This window comes from Petromyzon marinus, chromosome 16 (assembly GCF_048934315.1).
Source record: "Petromyzon marinus isolate PM22_M1 ecotype Great Lakes invasive population chromosome 16, UKy_Petmar_22M1.pri1.0, whole genome shotgun sequence".
Lineage (NCBI taxonomy): Eukaryota > Metazoa > Chordata > Hyperoartia > Petromyzontiformes > Petromyzontidae > Petromyzon > Petromyzon marinus.
Window position 1 is genome coordinate 1,426,897 of NC_133682.1, and position 6,946 is coordinate 1,433,842.

At 48.0% G+C, this 6,946-nt stretch overlaps 1 long non-coding RNA gene across 1 annotated transcript; it reads right to left on the reverse strand.

Moving 5' to 3' along the window:
- Positions 1-644: 644 nt before the first annotated feature.
- LOC142924727 (uncharacterized) lies at positions 645-6,707 on the reverse strand. The gene is made up of 2 exons (XR_012941795.1): positions 5,870-6,707; positions 645-2,024 (listed from the first exon to the last, which is right to left on the reverse strand). It is a non-coding gene; the product is annotated as an uncharacterized LOC142924727 (long non-coding RNA).
- Between the last annotated feature and the right edge of the window lie 239 nt (positions 6,708-6,946).

Here is a 6,946-nt window from a genome sequence, read left to right on the forward strand (position 1 = left end):
ACAACTCTCGTGACCCGCACGGCGTGATCAGGCCTTCGTCCAGCAGTGGATTCGTGCCCAGCGACCATAAACTATACGCGGTTAAAAACTCTCTTTTTTATTGACGGTTTATATAAATCTCTAGGCAGGTAAGAATACAAAAACGCCGATGATGTCGATAGTAATATGAGTGTGTTGTAATAAAAAAAATTATTGAATAGGGGTTCACAAATGTATTTATGCTACAATATACTTTTTTATTTCTAATAAGTGACTTATATAACAACTATAATGAGGTTTACAGTGAGGGAAAAAGTATTTGATCCCCTGCTGATTTTGTACGTTTGCCCACTGACAAAGAAATGATCAGTCTATAATTTTAATGGCAGGTTTTTTTGAACAGTGAGAGACAGAATATCAACAAAAAAAATCCAGAAAAACGCATGTCAAAAATGTTACAAATTGATTTGCATTTTAATGAGGGAAATAAGTATTTGACCCCTCTGCAAAACAGGACTTAGTACTTGGTGGCAAAACCCTTGTTGGCAATCACAGAGGTCAGACGTTTCTTGTAGTTGGCCACCAGGTTTGTACACATCTCCCTCTTATATCACAAAGTATATTTTGAAACACGATATCTGTAGGTGACGCATGTTCTGTAACAGTTTTCAGTTCAGTGTATTTTATTTTGGTATAGCCCTGTGAGCCATTCGGCTCTTGAATCGGGTGCAACCACAACAAAAAAAACACGAACAAGAAAAACATCTTAAAGTGGCTATGTGACTGTGCAAACAGAAAATCCATTGAAAAAAAGACGGCAAAATATTCCTGCAAAAAGCACCGTACACCAACGCTGTGTGCAAAAAATCCCAGTGGGATGCAAGTCAAACAACAACAACAACCACAAGAAAACTTAGATTAAGGTCATCAGTTTAACTCCGTACTACAACAAAACAACCATGTCCAAACCAAAAACGTTTTCCAAATCACCAAAAAATAAATCCATAATTGCAACGTAACAGTGATCACAAGGACTGTGACCGAATTTTTACAATAAACTACGTAAATAACATGTAACACCAAACCCTAGAGCCATAGCTGGCTGCATGAGTTACTCCACAACAACAGAAGCATCGGTCGGAGTATCAAATTTTTCAATGCACCTTTAAGGTCAGCACGCTAAATCATTTTATTTTATTTTACGCCAATGAATAGCAGTGGCAGCTAGGAGTGTACAACTCTTCTAGAGCAGTTTTGAGAGAAGATCTCATTGGTAGCGATTCAAGTTGCAGTTTATTGGCAATAGCATTCCAGACTGGGGCCATCAATAGCAAAGGCCCTTCCTCCAGTTTTTGTACGGCAATAGGGAATGTGAAGCTAGTAAATGAGCGAAGACCTGAGGTCAAATTTGTTCTTTGAAACAGAGAGGAGATCCAGCAGGTAGTCTGCGGATTTTTTTGTAAGTACATCGTGAATAAATAAGATCTGGTGCACAAGCCGTCGAACATTAAGAGATGTTAAGTTTAACCCAATGTAGAGATCACAGTGGTGAGTTCTATATGGGCAGTTCAATGTAAACCTTAAGGCCGAGTGATAGATGGAATCAAGCTTCTTCAGTACAGTACTTGGGGCTGATTTATACACGATGTCACAGTAGTCAAGTAGAGGCAGTATGGTAGCTTTTATCAATTCCAAACGGAACATTGGGGGGGAAGCAGTGCTTATGTCGATACAGAAAACCAATTTTTATTTTTGTCTTTTTACCAATATAATCAATGTGATCTTCAAATTCAGTTTTGAATCCAGAATGACCCCAAGATACTTAAAGATCTTGACTTGCTCTATATGATAATTATTTAAGGAATGTAATTGGGGAAAAACAACGTCCTGCTTTAGTCCTGGTGAGAAGCATAGCACCTTGGTTTTGGAGGTATTCAGGACTAGTTTAAGAGCAACTAGCTGATGTTGAAGTTTGTTGAAATCACCCTGTAGCTTAGCAATCACGTCATCCGGAGAGCGGCCAGCAGTCATCAGTATCGTGTCACCTGCAAAAAAACAGAATAGACGCGCACGAGTCCCAGGGTCAGAGACACTAAGTGCCGTGCAGTTCAAGTGAGCATTTCCCCCACAAGCCCCACGGTAAATGTGCTCTCGGTGTGTGGAGGTGGTTCCTTCTCCTCTGCTGACTCCACAGTCTGGAACTCCCCAGACCCCCCCCCCCATGCCCCCTTGCACCCTCCAACCATCCTTGTATAGCTGGTGTGGAGCGGTGGCGCAGTGGTTAGCGCACGGCCCTATGACCCCATTCGTGTATAACTTGTGTGGGTGGCAGCGGTGGCGCCGTGGTTAGCGAGTTCTGCCATGACCCCAGAGCCCTGAGTTCGATACCAGGTCACGACTAACATCATTGGCGCGTCATATGTGAACCGTTGCTGGGGTTCCACTTCGCCCCGCGACGTTCACCAACCCGCACTGACCAACAAGGTGAAGCAAGGCCGCAATTATAATAAATATTGGGGGGGGGGACCACATCCCCCCACCCCAATATTGAAATATGCTCTAAACTCCCCCCCCCCTATATATGGCTATAAAAATAGATTTGTGTTTATATGATTGTGGTTATGGTTGTACTTTATTAATCCCTAATCTCTGCCATTACATACAATGAAACAAGAAAAGGAAAAATAGAAAACAGAGCAATGTAATACAATACACTATTAGACATTATTGTTAAAAATAAATCAAAAGTCCTTCCTATGTGTTAGTGAATTTTTATAAATATTTTAGACAGGAAATTAGTCTTCAAATTTCGAAAATTGTTTTCTAGGGGGGGAGGGGGGGGGACTCCCAGACCCCCTGGAAGATTTGGTCCCCCCCAATGTTGACTCCATGGCTACGGCCTTGAGGTGAAGTATAGTCAAACGTCCGCCCCCCGCCACCCCGGACTCCTAACACGGCGTGGGGGAGCTCCTCATCCAGCAGTGGATTTGCATGCACACGTATGGATTACAGACGAGACGCGGATCGATGGGATGCCTCCTTTGAAATGCTCTCAAACAACGGGGCCCAGCCAGCGGTGGCACGTCGCCGCATCGACTCGGAGTGCGCCCCGGATCTCGCGAGATCTCGGAAACTAAGCACCGCGGGTTGTTGTTGTTGATGTTGTAGAAGGCCGACGCCGTGGGGTTACGTGGGGCATAGACGAACAGGACGCGCAGTTTTGTGTTATCATTGCCGGCTCTTATCTCTGATGACCTCTCTATCTGTAAGACCTTAATGCCTTCCCAGCCACCGCCTGGGCCCGACTCAATATTGATGTGGGTGAGTGGGAGGGAGGGATTGACTAAACACAGTAGGGGGGGGGGGCACTGATATTCACTAATAGCCCCCTCAACTCCCCAGGCTCCCAAACGTCCCCAACGAGGACAGCCTCCCCGCTGCACACACAACGATTGGAGGAGAGTAGAGATACAATTATCACCAGAAGTATATTTTGTTTATCTTCTTGGTTCTTTCGGTAAAGTCACGTAGAAGGGAAATAATAAAATAATAAAAATGAAACATAAAATAAAATTCTCACGACGTTTCACGCTTAAGGTGGCTTTCAGACCGCATCCATTATTTTTCGTCTCCACCCTCCTCTTTTCCGAACATAGATGGACTCGTCCATCTGAACAAACTGTCAAATCGCTATCCGTGGTGCTAACGTTTAAAAACCGCCACTTTTTTCTTGTTGTGGTTTTCACACCTGATGATGATTGCTTGTGTTGCAGTCGAAACGTCGTGAGAATTTTATTGTTTTATATATTTATTATTTTATTGTTTCTCTTCTACGTGAATTTACTGAAAGAACCAATAATATGAATCCCTGCAGTCACGAAAGCTTGAAATAAAAAATAGGGTTTTTTGTTTGCATTTTGACTGCAGGTATTGTGGTTAATGCAGACATGAATCCTTGTAAAAAGGTTACAGTTTTGTTGCCAGAAAAAAGGGGGAAAACCCTATTCTTATATTTTGGTACTGGCAAAGGAGGTCTAATGATGTAGATGCTCACCCCGAGCCCTAATTACTTTGATAGTGCATTGTCTTTGAGCTGTACGCCTTTTTGGCGTCATCTGATCGAGCACCAATTGGGTCGAGGCTCAAAAGAAAGCCGTCCCTTGGTGTGGACCAATCAGTTTCAAGGACAATGCATATATTATCATAGTATGTTTTTTGTTTGCATTTTGACTGCAGGTATTGTGGTTAATGCAGACATGAATCCTTGTAAAAAGGTTTCAGTTTTGTTGCCAGAAAAAATGGGAAAACCCCTATTCTTATAGCTTTGAACCAGTTGGTGGAAATTCCTCATTCACACGACGGGGCCAAGTATGTCCATAGGACCACCACTTTTGACTTCCCCACAAAGCGGTGCCTCTTTCAGTCACCCTCCAGGGATGATGGGCTGAGTCGACCCCCAACCAAAATTTAAATTTGTAACCTTCCGATTGTGAGTCGCTCGCTCTAACGCGGAGCCGCCAGGCCTTCTCTAGAGCAGATGGCAAAATGTGCCACGAAGAAGGGCCATTGGCCGAAACGTCGCTTATTACATATCTCTCTTAGCCGTTTAGGGCCACAGTGTTATTGACGATTATGTTGAATCATTATTCATCGCTGTTCATCATCATCATCACAACCACCACGGACATTATTGCCTCAACCCATCCGCAACGGGTGCAGGCGAGGCTTTCGTCCAGCAGTGGAATTGACCACGGCTGATTGATGGCTCCTACGGTGTCGATGAGAGGAGGGCAGCATCGGCTGGATTGCCCTCGCCTCCCTCGTGGCTGCCCCTAGGGAGTAGACGTTACAAGGCGCGTGGCTGGCGGCCAATGCCCCCTAACCCTCTCCCCCCGCCCCCCGCGTTACATAAGCGAACCCATTTAGCTCGGCGACCTGGCGCGTGTCCCGGGGACGCGCGCGCACTGCGCGTTCTGCTCTGTGCGTCGTCACAAGCGGGGGGAGCAGGGGGGGGGGGGCTCGGGGTGCGGAGGGGGAGGGGGTGGAGCCAACACGCCGTTGGTTGTAGGGGGGTAGAGGGATACGGGCGGTGGTGGGGGGAGGGGAGGTTGAGGAGTGATACGATGTTGTGGGTTCGGGAGAATGGGAACGAGGGGAGGGGTGGTGGGGGGAGGGGAGGGGTGAGTGTGTGGGGCTGTGGTTAAAGCGACACGCTGTTGGGAGAAGGGGAAGATAGCTAGGGGGTGGGGGGCGGCGGGGGGGGCAGGGAAGGGAGAATGGGCAGGGGGAGGGGTGGGTGGTTGTTGGGCGGAAAGTGGGAATAGGGGTGGTGGGGGGGGAAGGGGTGTGATGGTGGTGGGGGGGGTAGACACAAGAATACCACGCGTGGCTTAATTTCTCACTGAATAATAATAATGTCTCGCTCGCTGAAAGTTTGGAGCAGGCGATACGCAACGCGTTCAGAGCAGTCTGAGCCGCGGCAACATGCAGACAGGATTCGGTGTGCCGGATGGGGAAATATTTGACGGTTGTCGCCAAATCCGAAAAAAAAATTCAGCCGGCTGAAGTGAAGCTCCTTGATAAACCACGCGGGGCATGCATCACGTGTGGCAATGAGGCCCAGCGCGTTCCACACTGTCAACCCACTGCTGGTTTCAGCCTCCCCCCCCTCCACCCCCACACGCAGTGCTGTTCACGGGGTTGTGTGATAATGCTTCACTTGCGCTGCTCCGTTTGACCTGGCTCACTTATCAAATGTCAACTCGCTCTCGAAGAGCTGGAGAGGACGACTCGGAGCCAGGGGATGAGCCCGCGCTACCTAACAATTGCCCGGGCTCTGCGCTCCTATATGTATTAGGACGTTGTCAACCAATGAATACGCGTGGAGTACCTGAAGAGAGACCACGACGCCATCCTGTGCACTTCGTCATTCGCCTCGCAGCTATCACGTCAGCTGATGTCGCCGCTCCATCTCCACGCCGGACGTCATCATTCGGACGAGTTCCATTCTCTTTGTTGGCCACTCCGTCACCACGGTTCTCTTTGTTGTTACCAATGGGCCAACCCAACGCTTCTCGCCGAGACTTGTGCTCTCCCAAGCCCACGCCTACTGCTTGACTTGACGGTTTGGATGATGTCATTAGCCAGCGTATGCTCTCCGAATGGCAGGTTAAGGTATTGTTCTGCATGTCTGTCGAAGTGAATCCCGAGCATTCATCAGCTCTCCATCAACTCTCCACGAGTGTGTCGGGCAATTCTCAGTTTTTGTTCCACCTTTACTTGTTCTTTGTGTGTGTGTAATTGTGTTAGGGGCAGTGTAACGCTTAGCGCACTGCGCTACGAACCCGGCCACCAGAGTTCCAGTCATAGGCCTCCCATAGGTCGACTCAGCCTCAAATGAGTACCTGGTGCATTGTGTAAACATCGCCACTGGGGAGACAAAGGCGGTCGTGCGTGGTGCTGGCCACCCACCTCCTCGTGTGCCGTGCCCCGAAAGTGTGTTAAGGCTATACGGGGGATATTGTATTTGTTTGTAACCCTGTGATGATGCTATGGGTGGAACCGTGGGTGGCGTTGTGGTGAGCGCCAGGTACCGAACGGTGGAAGCGGGCCACTCTGCTGGGTTCGTTCGATTCTGTGCCGTGAGCACCGCGCGCGCGGTAACCAATCCGGGCCACTCCCGAGGTCGACTCAGTCTCTCATTGACGAGCAGCTGCTGCGATCTGTAAAACAACAACAAAACGAATCCCCACTGGGAAGACAAAGGCGGCTGGACACCACCACCCTGTTATACCAGTGCGCCGGCCTTTATAGGAATCCTGATGCTCGCTAATAACGACAGCACTTGCTTCCACAATCTGTGTAGGCTTCCCGGGTGACCTTTGTGTTATTGATATGGAATTATGTAAGTCTACGGTGTGGGAGGAACAGTACTTGGTTGGCTGATGATGGGAGATGATGTGTATGT